This window comes from Scyliorhinus canicula, chromosome 9 (assembly GCF_902713615.1).
Source record: "Scyliorhinus canicula chromosome 9, sScyCan1.1, whole genome shotgun sequence".
Taxonomy (NCBI): domain Eukaryota; kingdom Metazoa; phylum Chordata; class Chondrichthyes; order Carcharhiniformes; family Scyliorhinidae; genus Scyliorhinus; species Scyliorhinus canicula.
The window spans coordinates 185441546-185459444 of NC_052154.1; the positions used below are offsets into that span (position 1 = coordinate 185441546).

General features: G+C 46.4%; 1 long non-coding RNA gene across 1 annotated transcript in view; it reads left to right on the top strand.

Moving 5' to 3' along the window:
• Positions 1 to 17604, top strand: part of LOC119971025 — a 29793-nt gene extending 12189 nt beyond the window's left edge. Inside the window, exons 2-3 of the long non-coding RNA XR_005461725.1 lie at positions 3778 to 3896; positions 17509 to 17604. This is a non-coding gene — a long non-coding RNA (uncharacterized LOC119971025). The remainder of the gene's footprint in view (positions 1 to 3777; positions 3897 to 17508) is intronic.
• Positions 17605 to 17899: the final 295 nt, after the last annotated feature.

Sequence of the window (17899 nt, forward strand, 5' to 3'; positions counted from 1 at the left end):
TATCAACCTGTTTGATGCCTGGTTCATGCTGTTCTCATGAGCAACAAGGTCACTCTCTCTCGTGAATACTGGAGCAAAATATTCATTTAGGGCCTCCCCCATCTCCTTGGACTCTCGGCTCAAGTTCTCTCCACTATTCCTGATCAGCCCTACTCTCGCTCTGATCATCCTCTTATTTCTCACATAAGTGTATAACACGTTGGGGTTTTCCCTAATCCTTCCCGCCAGGGCTTTTTCATGCCCCCTTCTAACTCTCCGAAGTCCATTTTTGAGTTCCTTCCTGGCTACCTTGTAACCCTCTAGAGCCGTGCCAGATCCTTGCATCCTCAACCTTACATAAGCTTCCTTCTTGCTCTTGACTAGAAGCTCCACTTCTCTTGTCATCCAATGCTCCTTCACCCTACCATTCCTTCCTCGTCTCAATGGGACAAAACTATTCAGCACTCGCAGCAAGTGCTCCATAAACAACCCCCACATTACTGTTGTGCATTTCCCCAATAACAACTGCTCCCACTGTATGCTCCTCAGCTCCTGTCTAATAGCAGTATGATTTCCCCTCCCCCAATTAAATACCCTCCCGTACTGTCTGTTCCTATCCTTCTCCATGACTATGGTAAAGGTCAAGGGGTTGTGGTCACTGTCACCGAAATGCTCTCCCACCGAGACATCTGACACCTGGCCTGGTTTGTTGCCGAGCACCAAGTCCAATATGGCCTCCACTAGTTGGCCTATCTACATACTGAGTCAGGAATCCTTCCTGTACATACCTGATAAAAGCTGCTCCATCCAAACCATTTGCAGTAAGGAGCTTCCAGTCAATATTAGGGAAGTTGAAGTCACCCATGACAACAACTCTGTTACTTCTGCACCTTTCCAAGATCTGCCGCCCAATCTGTTCCTCCATCTCTCTGCTGCTATTGGGGGGGGGGGGGGGGGGGGGGGGGGGGGGTCGGGGGTCTATAGAAAACTACCAATAAAGTGACTGCTCCTTTCTTGTTAAGAAAGATAAGGTTGTTAAGAAGACAGGTGGGATACTTGCCTTTATTAGCTGAGGTATAGAATGTAAGAGCAGGGAGGTTATGATGGAGCTGTATAAAATGCCCGATAGGCCACAGCTATGATACTGTGTGCAGCTCTGGTTGGCACACTACAGGAAGGATGTGATTGCACTAGAGAGGGTGCAGAGGAGATTCATCAGGCAGTTACCTGGGCTGGAGTGTCGCGCAATCAAGAGAGACTGGACAGGCTGGGGTTGTTTTCCTTGGAGTAGAGAAGGCTGAGGGAGGACCTGATTGAGGAGTATAAAATTATGAGGGGCATAGATAGGGTGGATAGGAAGAAATGTTTGCCCTCAGCAGTAGGGTCAATTGATTTAGGGGGGTGTCATAGATTTAAGGTAAGAGGCAAGAGGTTAAGAGGGGATGTGAGGAAAAACCTTTTCACCGAGAGCGTGGTAGGAATTTGGAACTCGCTGCTAAAAGGGTGGTAGAGGTGGGAACCCTCACAACATTGAAGAAATATTGAGATGAGCACTTGAAATGTCATAGTGTACAAGGCTATGGATCAAGTGCTGGAAAATGGGATTAGCATAGATAGGTGCTTGACGGATGGCATGGACACGCTGGGCCAAAGGGCCTCATTCCTGACTGTAAAAACTCTATGGCTATTGACCAGAAACTGAGCAGCCAGTTAAATACTGTGGTTACAGGAACAGGTCAGAGACTGTGTTTTCTGAGGTGATCAACTCACTACCTGTTTCCCCCTAGAAGCTGTCCACCATCTACAAAGCGCACGTCAGGAGTATGATGGAATACTCTCCACTTGCTTCGATGAGTGCGGCTCCAACAACACTCAAGAAGCTCAACACCATCCAGGACACAGCAGCCCCGCTTCATAGGCACCCCATCCACCAACATGGGCAGCACGGTAGCATTGTGGATAGCACAATTGCTTCACAGCTCCAGGGTCCCAGGTTCGGTTCCGGCTTGGGTCACTGTCTGTGCGGAGTCTGCACATCCTCCCCGTGTGTGCGTGGCTTTCCTCCGGGTGCTCCGGTTTCCTCCCACAGTCCAAAGGTGTGCAGGTTAGGTGGATTGGCCATGATAAATTGCCCTTAGTGTCCAAAATTGCCCTTAGTGTTGGGTGGGGTTACTGGGTTATGGGGATAGGGTGGAGATGTTGACCTTGGGTAGGGTGCTCTTTCCAAGAACCAGTGCTGACTCGATGGGCCGAATGGCCTCCTTCTGCACTGTAAATTCTATGATTCTATGAGAAACATTGATTGCCTCCACTACCGAAGGACAATGGCAGCAGTGTTTACCCTGGACAAGATGCACTGCTGCAACTCACTGAGGTTTGTTGGACTGCACTTTTAAAACCTCTACCACTTGGATGTTCAAGGGCAGCAGTGACATGGGAACACCACAACTGCACGTTCTCCTCGAAGCCACACATCATCCCAATTTGGAAATTTATTGCTGTTGCTTCTCTGTCGCTGGATTAAAATCCTGGTACACCCTCTCTATCAGCACTGTGAGTGTACATACGCCACATGGACAGCAGCGGTTCCAGACAGTAGGTCACTACCACCTTCTCAAGGGCAATTAGAGCTGACCAGTCACACTCATAGACCATGGAGTAGAATCCCTAAAGTGCAGAAGGAGGCCATTCAGCCTATCGAGTCTGTACCAACCCTCCGAAAGAGCATTTTACCTCGGCCCATTCTCCCTCCTCATCCCCGTAACCGTGGATCATGGCCAATCCACACAACAATCTCTCCCTCAATGTCAGCAAAACTGAAGAGCTGGTCATTGACTTCAGGAAGCAAAGTACTGTACACACCCCTGTCAGTATCAACGGGGCCGAGGTGGAGATGGTTCACAGCTTCAAAATCCCTAGGCGTGCACATCACCAAAAAACTGTCGTGGTCCACGTCGATGCTACCACCAAGAAAGCACAACAGCACCTATACTTCCTCAGGAAACTAAGGAAATTCGGCATGTCCACACTAACTTTTAAAGGTGCACCATAGAAAGCATCCTATCTGGCTGCATCACAGCCTGGTATGGCAACTGCTCGGCCCAAGACCGCAAGAAACTTCAGAGAGTCGTGAACACAGCCCAGCCCATCACACAAACCTGCCTCCCATCCATTGGCTCTGTCTGCACCTCCCGCTGCCTGGGGAAAGCGGGCAGCATAATCAAAGACCCCTCCCACCCAGCTTACTCACTCTTCCAACTTCTTCCATCGGGCAGGAGATACAAAAGTCAGAGAACACGCACTAACAGATTCAAAAACAGCATCTTCCCTGCTGTTACCAGATTCTAAAACATCTCTCTTGTGGACTGATGGACATATGGACTGTTCTGATCTCTTCACACATCTTCTGTACTGAGTAGTACGATACTCCTGTATGCTTCACCCGATGCCTGTGTCTATGTATTTACATTGTGCATTTTACGTCTGCCCTATTATGTATTTTCTTTTCATTTACGGAATGATCTGTTTGAGATGCTCGCACAACAATAATTTTCACTGTACCTTGGTACACGTGACAATAAACCAATCCAATCCAATCCTTGGCCCACGCCCCATGAATGAACAAAAAGAAATCTACCACTCAAACTGCACTCGACTGTCACTTACTGCACTGCTGTTCTCAACAACGTTATCAGTTAAAGGTACAGTTAAAGTTAATATTCATTATCTACTTAAAATTTCAGTGAGATTATTAAATATTAACAGATCGCTGAGCTATATTTAACTTTGTGTTAACAGTGTGTAATTATGGAATAGGCTGCCATCTAGTGCAGCAAGTCATGATTGAGGATTCAGGAGGGAATTCAATGGGTTACTAATGCAGGTGGCCACTGAAAAAGGCAAAGCATCTGAAGGAGGTAAGCAGCTTCAGTAAGCAGCTCGTGCTTACTTGGTACTCTGTGTCGCAACAAAAATTTGAATTCTTATCTTAAAGATAAGTCCACATGCATGAGTTCCAAAGGATCTGCCAAATTTGATGGTTCCAAATATTTTCAGCTTCTGACACAGGGTTTCAGGGTTAATAATTGGTTCTTTTTTTTTGCCAAATATTTCATCATGTTTATTTTAGATTAACGGGATGCGTCTGGGAAAGTGGTGTCGGAGATTGGGGGGTGGGGGTGGGGGGGTAGTATAAGGGACCCTGCCTCCAGGCCTGAAGCTCTGAGTCATGTCCCACGCCTGGGCTTGATGACCAAGGGATGTGCGAACACACAGTTTGGGTATCAACCTGCAAATCCTCCCAACACGCACCAACGGCAGGCGGGAAGAGCAGGTGGGTTTCCTGGGTGGCACGGTAGCACGGTGGTTAGCACTGTTGCTTCACAGCGCCAGGGTCCCAGGTTCGATTCCAGGCTTGGGTCACTGTCTGTGCGGAGTCTGCACGTCCTCCCCGTGTCTGCGTGGGTTTCCTCCCACAAGTCCCAAAAGCCATGCTTGTTAGATGAATTAGACGTTCTGAATTCTCCCTCTGTGTACTCGAACAGGCGCCGGAGTGTGGCGACTCGGGGCTTTTCACAGTAATGTCTTTGCAGTGTTAATGTAAGCCGACTTGTGACACTAATAAAGATTATTATTATGGTCAGCCATGTGATGGAAGGAAAGTTGGAGGCTCAACCATCACCGTTCATAGCTCCAGACTACAACATACAAGTAAACATGTTGCCTTAGCATGGCAGGCTCCCTGAGCGATCTGTAACACGCTGTGGACAAAGGCTGAGGAAAAAAAAAGCTTCACTTGTTTGTGGCTTTGGTAGTTTTGGTTGCATTGGAACTAGTTCGGGCTTTTGGCTAGTTTGTGTGCATCTGCGATTCAAAACACAAAAGGTACATCAAGCCACTCACTGCTCCCAATGAAGCAACCAATCTATCACTACCTGTAGGCCTAAATCCTCCAGTCCCACCCATTGCAAGAATCATTGCAGGCGGGGCAGAGAATCGACGGAGAACCGAAAGTTTCCTGACCTCGGGTGGGAATTTCCAGTCCCTGGAGCGGGCGGGACTGGAAAATCCTGCTCGGAATATGTGTACGGACTTACAGCCACATGTTTTTCTTCAAAAAGTGCAATTTAATTTTAGGGAGGAGCCCATATTTTGCGAAATATTCAGAGAAAATATCAGACCATCTTGAAATTCAATGGCAAAATGGTAAACCTCAACAATTCATTGGGTTTCTTTACTAATGAACTTGCTTGAAAAAATATTAATTCTTATACAAAGGTTTTGGTCATAAGATTTTATCACTTACAAATTTTGGAAGAGGTTTGCCCTGAATGTCTTGATAGTTGATCGCTAAGCTATTGTATCAATATGTCTATCCAATTTCACTAATACCAGATATTATCTTCATTGACGCAGTATGTTAAGCCGCATGGCATTAATTGGTCATTCAGTAATGAGTGCAACCAGTCACAACTCCTCCACTGAAAGGACTAAAATGTTAAATACGGAGTCATTTTCTTAAGGATTTAATTACCGACTATTAAATGAATTACTGTTCATGGCTATTCCTTTATCAAAAGCCTAAGCACAAAACATCCCAGCATGAAAGACTGAGGAAATGCACATTCCTATAACTTGCTTTGTCCGCTGCAATCTGGAATTTTGTTTTTGCATATCTGACATGCCATGACCATTTAAAACATGGAGTAATATCAGGACATCACTAGGCAGGCATTGTTGCATGTTTTTATAAAATTAGTTTCCCTCAGTGATCCAAGGTTATGAAATGTCATTTGAATTCAAAATGTGTGTGTGTGTGCGTGTGAGAATGTGTGTGTGCGCGCGCGAGAATGTGCATGTGTGCATGAGAATGTTTGCATGTGTGAAAATATGTGTGTATGTGCATGAGAAAGTGTGGGTGCATGTGCACGTGCATGAGACACTGTGTATGTGTGTGCGTGAGAATATGTGTCTGTGCATGAGAATGTGCATGTGTGCGAGACTCTGTGTGTGTGAGGGTGGGTGAGTGTGTAGTTGTGTGTGGGTGCATGAGAATATGTGTGTTTGTGTGGTAGGGGTAAGTGCGTGGGAATGTGTTTTTGTGTGCGTGCATGTGAGAATGTGTGTATGCCCATGTATCTTTGTGTGTGCATGTGAAAATATATGTTTGTGTGTGGATTTCGGTGTGTGCGTGAGAATGTGTGTGGGTGCGCGTGCGTGTGTGCATGGGTGCGTGCATGTATGTATGGATGTGTGTGTGGATGTGTGTGAGAATGTGTGTGTGTATGTATGGATGTGTGTGTGGATGTGTGTGAGAATGTGTATGAGAATGTGTGTGTGTCAGTATGTGTGTGTGTGTGTGTGTATGTATGGATGTGTGTGTGGATGTGTGTGTGTCAGTATGGGTGTGTGTGTGTGTATGTATGGATGTGTGTGTATGTATGTGTGTGTGTGTGTATGTATGGATGTGTGTGTGTCAGTATGTGTGTGTGTGTGAATGTATGGATGTGTGTGTGGATGTGTGTGTGTCAGTATGGGTGTGTGTGTGTGTGTGTATGTATGGATGTGTGTGTATGTATGTTTGTGTGTGTGTGTATGTATGGATGTGTGTGTGTCAGTATGTGTGTGTGTGTGAATGTATGGATGTGTGTGTGGATGTGTGTGTGTGTGTGTGTCAGTATGGGTGTGTGTGTGGATGTGGGTGAGAATGTATGTGTGTCAGTATGTGTGTGTGTGAATGTATGTATGGATGTGTGTGTGGATGTGTGTGTGTCAGTATGGGTGTGTGTGAGAATGTGTGTGTGTCAGTATGGGGGTGTGTGTGTGTATGTGTGTATGTGTGTGAGAATGAGTGTACGTAGGAGAATGGGTGTTGGGGTGTCTGTGGGTGCTTCGTTTATGACGCTGTTATATTACTTATATGTTACTCATTTGTTTATGCCGAGAAGTTCTTAACTTTGATGATGATGAATACTTTAAGTCATCCAGAGATAACAAATAATTTATTGAGTAACTATTCAATTAACTTGAGAGTTTGATTCTTCAATACTTTTACTAGCTATCAAATTCAACAAATAGAATTAGATCAAACTATGAATATTATACTTGCACTCTGAGCTAACTCTACACTTCTGCAGGGGCTGGTTTAGCACACTGGGCTAAATCGCTGGCTTTTAAAGCAGACCAAGGCAGGCCAGCAGCACGGTTCAATACCTGTACCAGCCTCCCTGAACAGGCGCCGGAATGTGGCGACTAGGGACTTTTCACAGTAATTTCATTGAAGCCTACTCGTGACAATAAGCCATTTTCATTTTCATTTCACTTCTGTTCTCTAGTCACAACACACTCGAAGAGAGCGGGAAAACAGATTGAACTTGTATTTATTAACCCCCTGCTAGTGTTGCCCTCTAGTGATCATCTGACTATACTGACTACACATTAACCCTTTATGTATATACATATACAGAGATCACTACACCTTTCAACATCAATCAGTCGACACAGGAGGTGATTGACATTGCAACGGTCCTTTACTGCTACAGGAGTTAAACTAAAAGAAAACATGGATTCTGCAATTCCACAATGGACTGTCCTGCAAAATATAGCAATCCAGACTAGACAAATCATACATAACATATTCCTCCCTCTTTATTGGAAATGCTGGTTTGATAAAAATATTTTGTGACTATAGGAAGAGGGTAGACTGTCCAAAAGAAAGTGCATAGGTTTTTCTTAACTATTACTCAGATCTTTAGGAGGTTTTCTTTTCGGCTGCGCTTTATCATGGGCTTCTGGCGCTTTTACAGAGTAATGTTTAATGGAGACGGATGACAATTTATGACTTCTACCAAATCTGAAGTTGTGTCTAATGCCAGCAAAGGTGAGACGATTTCAACTTCAGTCAAGCTAGACTGAAGAGGTGAGGCTGGAGTTGTATTTCTTGACTTGGAGATGGCTCACTTGAAGTGGTGAAATCAGGATCTTCCATAAGACGTGTATCCTTTCTTGGTTCTTGACTTGACAACAATTGGTCAACATGTCTCCGCCAGGTGAGATGATTCACCGTTTGGATTGCGTATGAAACAAATCCTGGCTGAGCAATCACAGTCACAGGATTCCATTTAGCTCAACTGGCATAATTACAAGCTAGAACCTCTTGTCACGAATAGAAAATTCTTGGCTATGATCTTTGTGCTCTTGTCTTCACTTAGTCATGTTGTTGATCTTGCACAACTTGTTGTTTTTCTGTTAGTTTCAGCAGAGCAATGCAAGTGTGCAATTACCATCGCATCAGTAGGAATGCTGGAGATGCTTTAGTCATAAGACCATAAGGCATAGGGGCAGAATTAGGCCATTCGATCCATCAAGTCTGCTCTGTAATTCAATCCTCACCCCCATTCTCCTGCCTTCTCCCCATAACCCCTGATCCTCTTATTAATCAAGACCCTATCTATCTCTGTCTTGAAGACACTCAGTGATTTGACCTCCACAGCCTTCTGCGGCAAAGAGTTCCACAGATTCACCACCCTCTGGCTGAAGAAATTCCTCTTCATCTCTGTTTTAAAGGATCGTCCCCTCAGTCGGTTCCCTCATAGCACGAGACGTGTTTCGATCAGCGGGAATGTGTCCAAACGCTTTTGAATAGAGGAATGCCTTTGTGACGACTGGGTGTTTCCTGGCTTGAACAAATCTCTCTGGTAATCCATTGGTGGATGGCGATACAGTGCTGAGGTGATGCGTTGAATTCCATTACGCCTCAAAGAATTCTCCTGCGAGACAAGTTGAGGTCTACTGCCTGTCGTAAGCTGTTCTGGTAACCTGTAATGACTGAACATTTCGCTGAGCCTTTGAATTGTACTCTCAGCAGTAATAATGGACTTGGCTGAAACTTCTGGCCGTTTCGAGTGAACATCCATAACCGCCATGAACATGGTTCCTTCAAATGGACCAGTAAAATCGATGTGGATGCACAGCTAAGAGTTTTATGTCCAGTCCCATGGGTGGAGGATGCCATTTGTGACATCTTATGCACACTCTTGTCTTAGCTTCTATGCTTTTGTCCAGGCTAAAGTAGCCCCTGGAGATCCCTTTATTGCAAACTATTCCACAGTGTCCAGAATGCCGTTGGTCCAACACTTGTTTTCTCAATGTTGGTGGAAAAGTAACTCGCGTGCTCCAAAGCAAACATCCTTGAATGACTGATAACTTCATCTTCCTGGAAACTTAAGGATGAAGATCAGGTGAGATTTGGAAGCCCGAGGAAGATTTTACATGCGCCCCAAGGTGCATGACTTTGGACAACGTTGCGTCCACCCGAGCAGCCTTCTTGATTTGGTTTGAAGTGATGGATATGTTTTCCACGTGTGCAAAGTAGAATTTGTCTTTTAAGAAGCGTCCCTATGGCTGACTGATAGTGGCGGCCTTGAAAGACATTCCGTATTGCCGTTCAAGGTAGCTCCTCGAGATTTGATGTCATATGGGTGAACACAAAGCATCAAGGACCAACGCTGCCACCAGCTGGCAGGGGCATAGATTTAAGGTAAGGGGCAGGAGGTTTAGAGGGGATGTGAGGAAACTCCTTTGCCCCCAGGGGGTGATGGGAGTCTCGAACTCACTGCCTGAAAGGATGGTGGAGGCAGAGACCCTCATTTTTTTTTTTATAAATGTTTTTATTCAGTTTTCATATTTTATATTGAACAAATTACAAATTGTTAGGAGAGAAAAAAAAACAAAAAAAACAAACAAACACGCAAAAATTAACATACATATTTACAGGTAAGCATCTTCGTAGTAGTAACTGCGCCCGCCCCCCCCCCCCCCCCCCCCCCCCCCCGCCCCCCCCCCCCCCTCAACATGTTTATTTAGTTTGGTTTTGGGCCTTAGCTAGCCATCGAACCCCCGTACCGAACCTGTAGCCCCCCCCCTCCCGCTACCTTCCCCCGACTATTCTTCCTCTTGTACATTGGCCACAAATAGGTCCCGGAACAGTTGCATGAATGGCTCCCACGTTCTGTGGAAGCCGTCGTCCGACCCTCGGATGGCAAATTTGATTTTCTCCATTTGGAGAGATTCCGAGAGGTCGGACAGCCAGTCCGCAGCTCTGGGCGGTGCTGCTGACCGCCAGCCAAACAGGATTCTACGGCGGGCGATCAGGGAGGCAAAGGCAAGGGCGTCCGCCCTCCTCCCCAGGAATAGATCTGGCTGTTCTGAAACCCCGAAGACCGCCACTATCGGGCATGGCTCCACCCTCACTCCCACCACTTTGGACATAACCTCGAAGAAGGCTGTCCAGTACTCCACGAGTCTGGGGCAAGACCAGAACATGTGGGCGTGGTTGGCCGGGCCTCTTTGGCACCGTTCACATCTGTCTTCCACCTCCGGGAAGAACCTACTCATACGGGTTCTTGTTAAGTGGGCTCTATGTACCACTTTTAGTTGCGTCAGGCTGAGCCTTGCGCACGTGGAGGTGGAGTTGACCCTATGCAGTGCTTCGCTCCAGAGTCCCCACCCTATCTCCATCCCCAGGTCGTCCTCCCATTTCCTTCTTGTTGCGTCCAGTATGGTGTCGTCCCTATCTACCAGTCGGTCATACATGTCACTACAGTTCCCTTTCTCTAGGATACTTGCGTCCAGTAGGTCTTCCAGTAGTGTCTGTCGTGGCGGTTGTGGGTACGTCCTTGTCTCCTTTCGTAGGAAGTTTTTGAGCTGCAGGTACCGTAGCTCGTTCCCCCCAGCTAGCTGAAATTTCTCTGTCAGTTCGTCCAGTGTTGCGATCCTGTCGTCCGTGTATAGGTCCCTGACTGTCAGTGTCCCCCCGTCCTGCCTCCACCTTTTGAAGGTGGCGTCAGTCAGTGCTGGTGTGAACCTATGGTTGTTGCAGATGGGAGCCCTGTTCGACATTTTGGTCAGGCCAAGTTGCTGCCGCAGTTGGTTCCAGGATTGGAGGGTGGCTGTCACCACTGGGCTGCTGGAGTGTTTTTTGGGTGGGGATGGGAGTGCTGCCGTGGCGAGGGCCCGGAGGGAGGTTCCCATGCAGGAGGCCTCCTCCGCACGCACCCACTCAGCCTCTGGCTCCTGGATCCATCCCCTTACTCGCTCGGCTGTTGCCGCCCAGTGGTAGAATTGTAGATTCGGGAGGGCTAGCCCTCCCCTGGTTTTTGTTTTTTGTAAGACCTTCTTTGGGATCCTAGCATTTTTACCCCCCCATACGAACGCCATGATGAGTTTGTCCAGCGCTTTGAAAAAGGCCTTGGGGATGTAGATCGGAATGGATCTAAACAGGAAGAGGAACCTGGGCAGTACGTTCATTTTGATCGTCTGAACTCTCCCCGCGAGGGAGAGCGGGAGTGTGTTCCATCTTTGCAGGTCCTTTTTAACTTCCTCCGTCAGGCTGGTGAGGTTCCATTTGTGGATCCCTTTCCAGTCATGGGCTATTTGGATCCCCAGGTAGCGGAATTTATGTCGGGCTTGATTGAACGGCAGCCCCTTTAGTGCTGCCCCCCCCCCCCCCCCCCCCCCCCCCCCCCCTTGCGGGTGTACTGGGAAGATCTCACTTTTGCTCATGTTGAGTTTGTAGCCCGAGAAGGCTCCAAACTCTTTCAGGAGCGCGATGATTCCGTCCATGCTGCTTTGTGGGTCCGAGATATAGAGGAGCAGATCATCCGCATAGAGTGAGACTCTGTGCTCTCTACCTCCCCTTCGGATCCCCCTCCAATTTTTTGCTGCCCTGAGCGCGATTGCTAGCGGTTCAATTGCTAGTGCGAACAGCAGCGGGGACAGTGGGCATCCTTGTCTGGTGCCCCTGTGCAGCTGGAAGTATTGGGAGTTGGTATTGTTGGTCTGTACACTCGCCATGGGAGCGTTGTACAGGAGCTTTACCCAAGCGGTGAACCCTGTTCCAAGCCCGAACCGCTCCAGTACCTCTATGAGGTATTTCCACTCGACTCTGTCGAAGGCCTTTTCTGCGTCCAGGGAGACGATCACCTCTTGTGTTCTCTCCCCGGAGGGGGTCATTATCACGTTCAGCAGGCGCCTGATGTTCGCGGTAAGCTGTCTACCTTTGACAAAGCCCGTCTGGTCCTCTGTGACCACCTCAGGTACACAGTCTTCTAGCCTCTTGGCTAGGATTTTGGCCAGTATTTTGGCGTCTGCATTCAGCAGAGATATGGGTCTGTATGACCCACATTCCGTTGGGTCTTTGTCTTTCTTAGGTATCAGCGAGATTGAGGCCTGTGCTAACGTGGGTGGCAACGTGCCCCTAGCTAGCGAGTCTGTGGGCAGAGACCCTCATAACATTTAAGAAATACTTAGATGTGCACTTGTAATGCCAAGGCATACAAGCGATGGGCCGACAGGCCTTTTCTGTTCTGTAGACCTTGAGGACTCTAAAGAGTGTGTGCGTGGACTGAATATTGAGGTGAGTGGCCGATGATCAGTCAGGAGCATGAATTTCCATCCAAATGAGTACGGATGAAATATCTGGATGCCGGAATCATCTCCAGTGCTTTGCGTTCAATTTGAGTATATTGGCTGTCAAATGCTCTGGGTTTTTTCATTATGTGTGAGCCAACATCCCCAACTCCCCAACTCCATGAGGTGGTGCATCACCTGCGAGCTGTAGAGGAAAGGAGAGGTCAAAATGCGTCAGTACCTCTGAATTTGTCAGAGCTGCTTTAGCCTTCTTGAACGCAGCATCACCAGTTTATGTCCATTTCCCGGCTTTGTTCCGATACAGGAGCTCACATAGGGATTTCAGCAGGTTTACCAACTGTGGAATGAATCTCCCCTAATAATTCGGCAGCCCTAAGAATGGGTGAAAATGGCGGATATTCTGAGGTGCTGCAGCATCCAGAATGGCCTTGACCTTGGAGGGTGCTTTGCGAATCCCAGCAACATCAATGACAGGCCCCAAATATTCCACAGAGGGCTGAAAAAACTCGCATTTGCCTTTGCGAACCCGACTATAGGCCATCGTCCTCTTGCCTAGGTAGGATGGCTTTGAGGTTCTTGAGATGATCCTCATCCGTCTTGTCCATTACCAAGATGTCATCAAGGTAGCACTGGAGTCCAAGCAAGACACTCAGGATCTGGTCCGTGGCCCTCTGTAACAGGGCTGGAGCTGACATTGTGCCAAAGGGCAATATCTGTACAGTCTCTCGTGCGTTGTGATGGTAAAGATATTCTTGTGACTTCTCAGCAACGTGAATTTGTAAGTAGGTCTGCCAAGGTTCTATTTTGCTGAATCTCTGACCACCAGCCAGACCAGCAAAGATGTCCTCAATCCAGGCAAGTGGATTTTGTTCAGCACACAGCACGTGGTTAACCTTGAAATCTCCACAGATGCATCTGGAGCCATCTTTCTGAAGCACTAGAATGAATGGTGTAGTCCAATCACCAAGAGGGACAGATACCAAGACTTCTATCTTCAACAAGATACTCCAGGTCAGCTTCGACATTTGATTGTGTGGCCTCAGTCTGACCTTCAGAAGTTTTAGTTGAGAGTCAGCTTTGATATTCAATATTATGGTAACCTTCTTCATGCTTCCCAAATCTCCTTTGAAAATAACAGAATGTTGTTGTATAACAGCTGTCAGGCCAGTTTCCTCGGTTGCAATGCAATGTACCTCCACTCCATTAATTGGATCTACTCCAGCCATGACTGCCCAACTAAAGCGGGGTATTTGCCTTTCACCACAAACAGTGGTAGCTCAGCAATCTGCCAATTCCGTTCCACGTTAACTTCCGTCCTGCCCATCATAGGTATAGGTTCCCCAGTATATAATTTCAGAATGACTTTTGCTGTTGCCAAGGGAAGATGTTTCAGTTTTTCTTCATTGATGGTGGGCGGGATTCTCCGTCCCGGCCGCATCAGATTTCTGGTGTGGTGCGCCCCCCGGGATTCTCCGTCTCGCCAGCCGGCCAATGGGGTTTCCCATCGTGGGCAGCCCCCGGGCTGCCGGCGCGATGGAGACTCCCGACAGGGGAGAATCCAGGCCAGCATCGGAGACCAGAGAAAGAGCTGCCCCGTATGTATTGATTGGCCCTCAAGCAGCAGTGTTACCCAGTAGTCCTGTGAAGTACTTGCCATGGACAAGATGTGAATGGGCCCTTCTTCTTTGGACTCTGTGCCTCTGGGGTCCTCCCAGCACTGCTGCATAATTTGCAGGTTCTTCTCCTGTAAGACCATGTGACCATAAGACATAGGAGCAGAATTAGGCCACTCGGCCCATCGAGTCTGCTGCGCCATTCATTCATGGCTGATATTTTTCTCATCCCCATTCTCCTTCTTAATCAAGAACCTATCCTTGTTTCATCGAACTCCAGATACCCTTTCCCCTGGTTTGCTTTTGTGATTCAGGGCATCTTCTTTGTTCATTAAGCTATGCTCAATGTGTCCCTTCTTACCACACTGACAGCATTCACGGTCTCTGCATTTTCTATGCTCATTCTAGATCTTACAATACTGGAAAATGCACCAAATAAAATGTCAAAATAATCTTTTTTCTGAGGGGATGACCCTAAATCAGGTTACAGTGGTGATTCTTTTTGATTGCAGTCTTTTTTTCTGAACGAAGACGACACTTTCAGTTGGACACAGAGAAGTTGCAAAAGAAATTCTGAATACAATGTTACTGGAAGAGTTGAAGCTCACAACATTAAAAGTTTACAAGGCTTCAAATTTGCAAAGCTCTGATTTTCTCTCTCTGATTTGATGAAATCTCTCCAAGAATACAGTGTAAGAACTTTTATTTTTCTCATGAGATGATAGAATTTACAGTGCAGAAAGGGGCCGTTCGGCCCATCGAGTCTGCACCGGCCCTCGGAAAGAGCAACCCTGCTTAAGCCCACACCTCCACCACAACCCCGTAACCCAGTAACCCCGCCTAACCTCTTTGGGCACGAAGGGCAATTTATCACGGCCAATCCACCTAACCTGCACATTTTTGGACTGTGGGAGGAAACCGGAGCACCCGGAGGAAACCCACGCAGACGCGGGGAGGAAGTGAAAACTCCGCACAGACAGTCAGCCGAAGCCAGAATTGAACCTGGGTCCCAGGCGCTGTGAGGCAGCAGTGCTAACCATTGTGCCGCCCCATACTTACAAAACTTCAATCAACACCAGGAAGTCATATCGATACAGCAAAAGGTATATGTTTTGGGTTTAAAGATTTAAACCTACATAATACTCTTATAACATTTTGGGAGTACAATCTTTATGGTGCTTAGGTTATTCTTGGATCTATTCTATTGAATTGGAAACACAAACACCGACCACACACATACACACAAATGGACAGATATACACGCACATACACACACTGTTACGTCACGCTGGGAAAATGCACAGCCACTTTCAGCTCCACAAGTCCCAGAGTCCTAAAAACAAGTGAATTAACCAATAACTCATATAATACTTCCCGGAATATTTGGCCCTTGGCTGCCCAATAATTTAAGTCACCAGGTTTATAAGTTAAAATAAAAATGCTGTTTATTTTTAACAGAAATAAAGATGAAATATGCAGTAATTACAATGGAACATGACAAGTAACCTACTACCCCCCTTTTACTGTCCCACCCTCCACTTACACACACAAGACAGCCAAAGATGCCGGCGTCGGAGTGGGGTGGGCACAGTAAGAAGTCTTACAACACCAAGTTAAAGTCCAATAGGTTTGTTTCGAATCACGAGCTTTCGGAGTGCAGCTCCTTCCTCAGGTCAATGATTTGAAACAAACCTGTTGGTCTTTCAGCTGGTGTTGTAAGACAGACAAACACAGAGGGAAGGAAAGGGGTAAAAATAATAAGGATTAAGGTGAAAAGGATAAGAGTCCTTGCTTTCAATTATGATTTCTTTGCTGCAGGCGTTCCTCACTGATTGACTGAAGCCATTGGTGTACAGCTGTTGATGGTCATCTTGGAGCAACATTCATTCAATACTCACAGGTAGTAGGATTCATACTGGAGAGACATTTTAGCTCTGAGTAAACTGGACCTTCAACTCAAAGGTCCAACTCTGAGTCTACTTCTCTCTTAAGACACTTTGTCTCACATCAAACCCAGCGTCCAGCCTGAGTTTTAACCTCAATCCTTTGCAGTTTCAATAAAATGACATTCAGCCTTACGGGGGGGGGGGGGGGGGGGGGGGGGGGAGAAGAGAAGGGTTCTTACACTGGATTCTTGGAGACATTTAATCAAACCGGAGAGAGAAAATCAGAGCTGCTCCTTCCAGCTTCAGAACCAAAAGCAAAATTAAAAACCCAGCCTTATGACACTGAGAAAGGGGCCAGAGAAATCGGCAAAGCCCAGATCTATGAGCCAGTCAGTCAAACTGAGTCATCGCTGATCTCTCCTGCTTGAACTAAAGACAAAGGCTGCATTAAAGTCACAGGTGCATTAACCATCCATGGATCAATATTGTAATAGCAAAAAATAAAAGGGAAAAATAAAGGAATAAACAGGGTTTAAAAAGGAGGACCCATAGAACACACAGACAGACAGATACTGACATGCACACACACACAAATAAACAGGCACACCCATACCGAGGAATACATACACTCACATATACAGGCAAACACACACGCACACAAATAAACAGGCACATACACACCCAAACACACACACCGCCGCACACAAAGACACACACACAGATACACACATGACATGAAAATGAAAATCGTTTATTGTCACAAGTAGGCTTCAAATGAAGTTACTGTGAAAAGCCCCTAGTCGCCACATTCCGGCACCTGTTCGGGGAGGCTAGTACGGGAATTGAACTGGGAATTGAACTGCTGGCCTGCTTTCAAAGCCAGCGATTTAGCCCTGTGCTAAACCAGCAGTAGCATGCAGACACAGACATGCACACACATGGGTACAAACAGGCACCCACACACCGACACGCACACACACACAAACACATGCATGCATTCAATATGGTTTGCCATTCATTATTTCCTTCACAAGACTGAGAAAGCTCAAATCCATAATTTAGAGGAAAAATAATCACTGAATTTCTAATATTTCAGTGACTCAGATGTGAGCATCAAAGGATTAGCATGATTGCAAATCTAATAACTAATTTTATAGGTGTTATTTTGAAGCATAATTATCTCTGTTTGTGTATGATATTACATGTACTTCAGATTCACTCATTCTTCCTTTATTACTACTTAAAAAGTCCTGTCTATGAGAATTGTAATGTCTGATCTTTCTGCAGTCGCTGAATAACCTTATGCTGCCTCGATACGTATGCTAAATTATACTTTAATTACACCAAAATTAGTTATATTATGAATGATCCCTGCGGCGGGCCATAAAGCACAGTCTGTGTGCTTGCCTGTTTAATGACGACAATTGCAGATTAGCTGCTAATAAACAGACTTTGCAAGTTGTGCAACGTGACGGAGGGTTGAAAATTTCCGTTCTGTTTAAGTAAAAGAAAGTTGAACACGATAAAGCTCCTCAATCGAAGTAAAAAGGTGACCTTACTTCCATGTCTTGTTGCTAGCGTCACGCGTGTTTTTTTTACAGAGTAATTCTTGTTGAGGCTAGCTGCAGAGGAAGCCCGGGTCCGAATAGACAGCTCCATGCTCAATTCATAACCAGCAGATGCACAATCCACTCAGGTATTTGCAAATTCCACATGACTGCAATTATTTGGATCATCTTTCCAATTAATATCCATAATTGTTTGGTTTTATTTGCTGTTGGAAGTTCATTACTAATCATTTCAATTTATATCAGCAGATGACTGTTAAACGGCACGCTGCTGTCCCTTTGGGTCGGTTTCCATTCGTAGAGGGGCCAATAACCATTGGGCATAGATTTAAGATAAGAGTTAGAAGACTTAGAGGGGAGTTGAGGAGAAGCCTTTTCACCCAGGCGGTGGTCGGAGTTTGGAACTCACTGCCTGAAAGTGTGG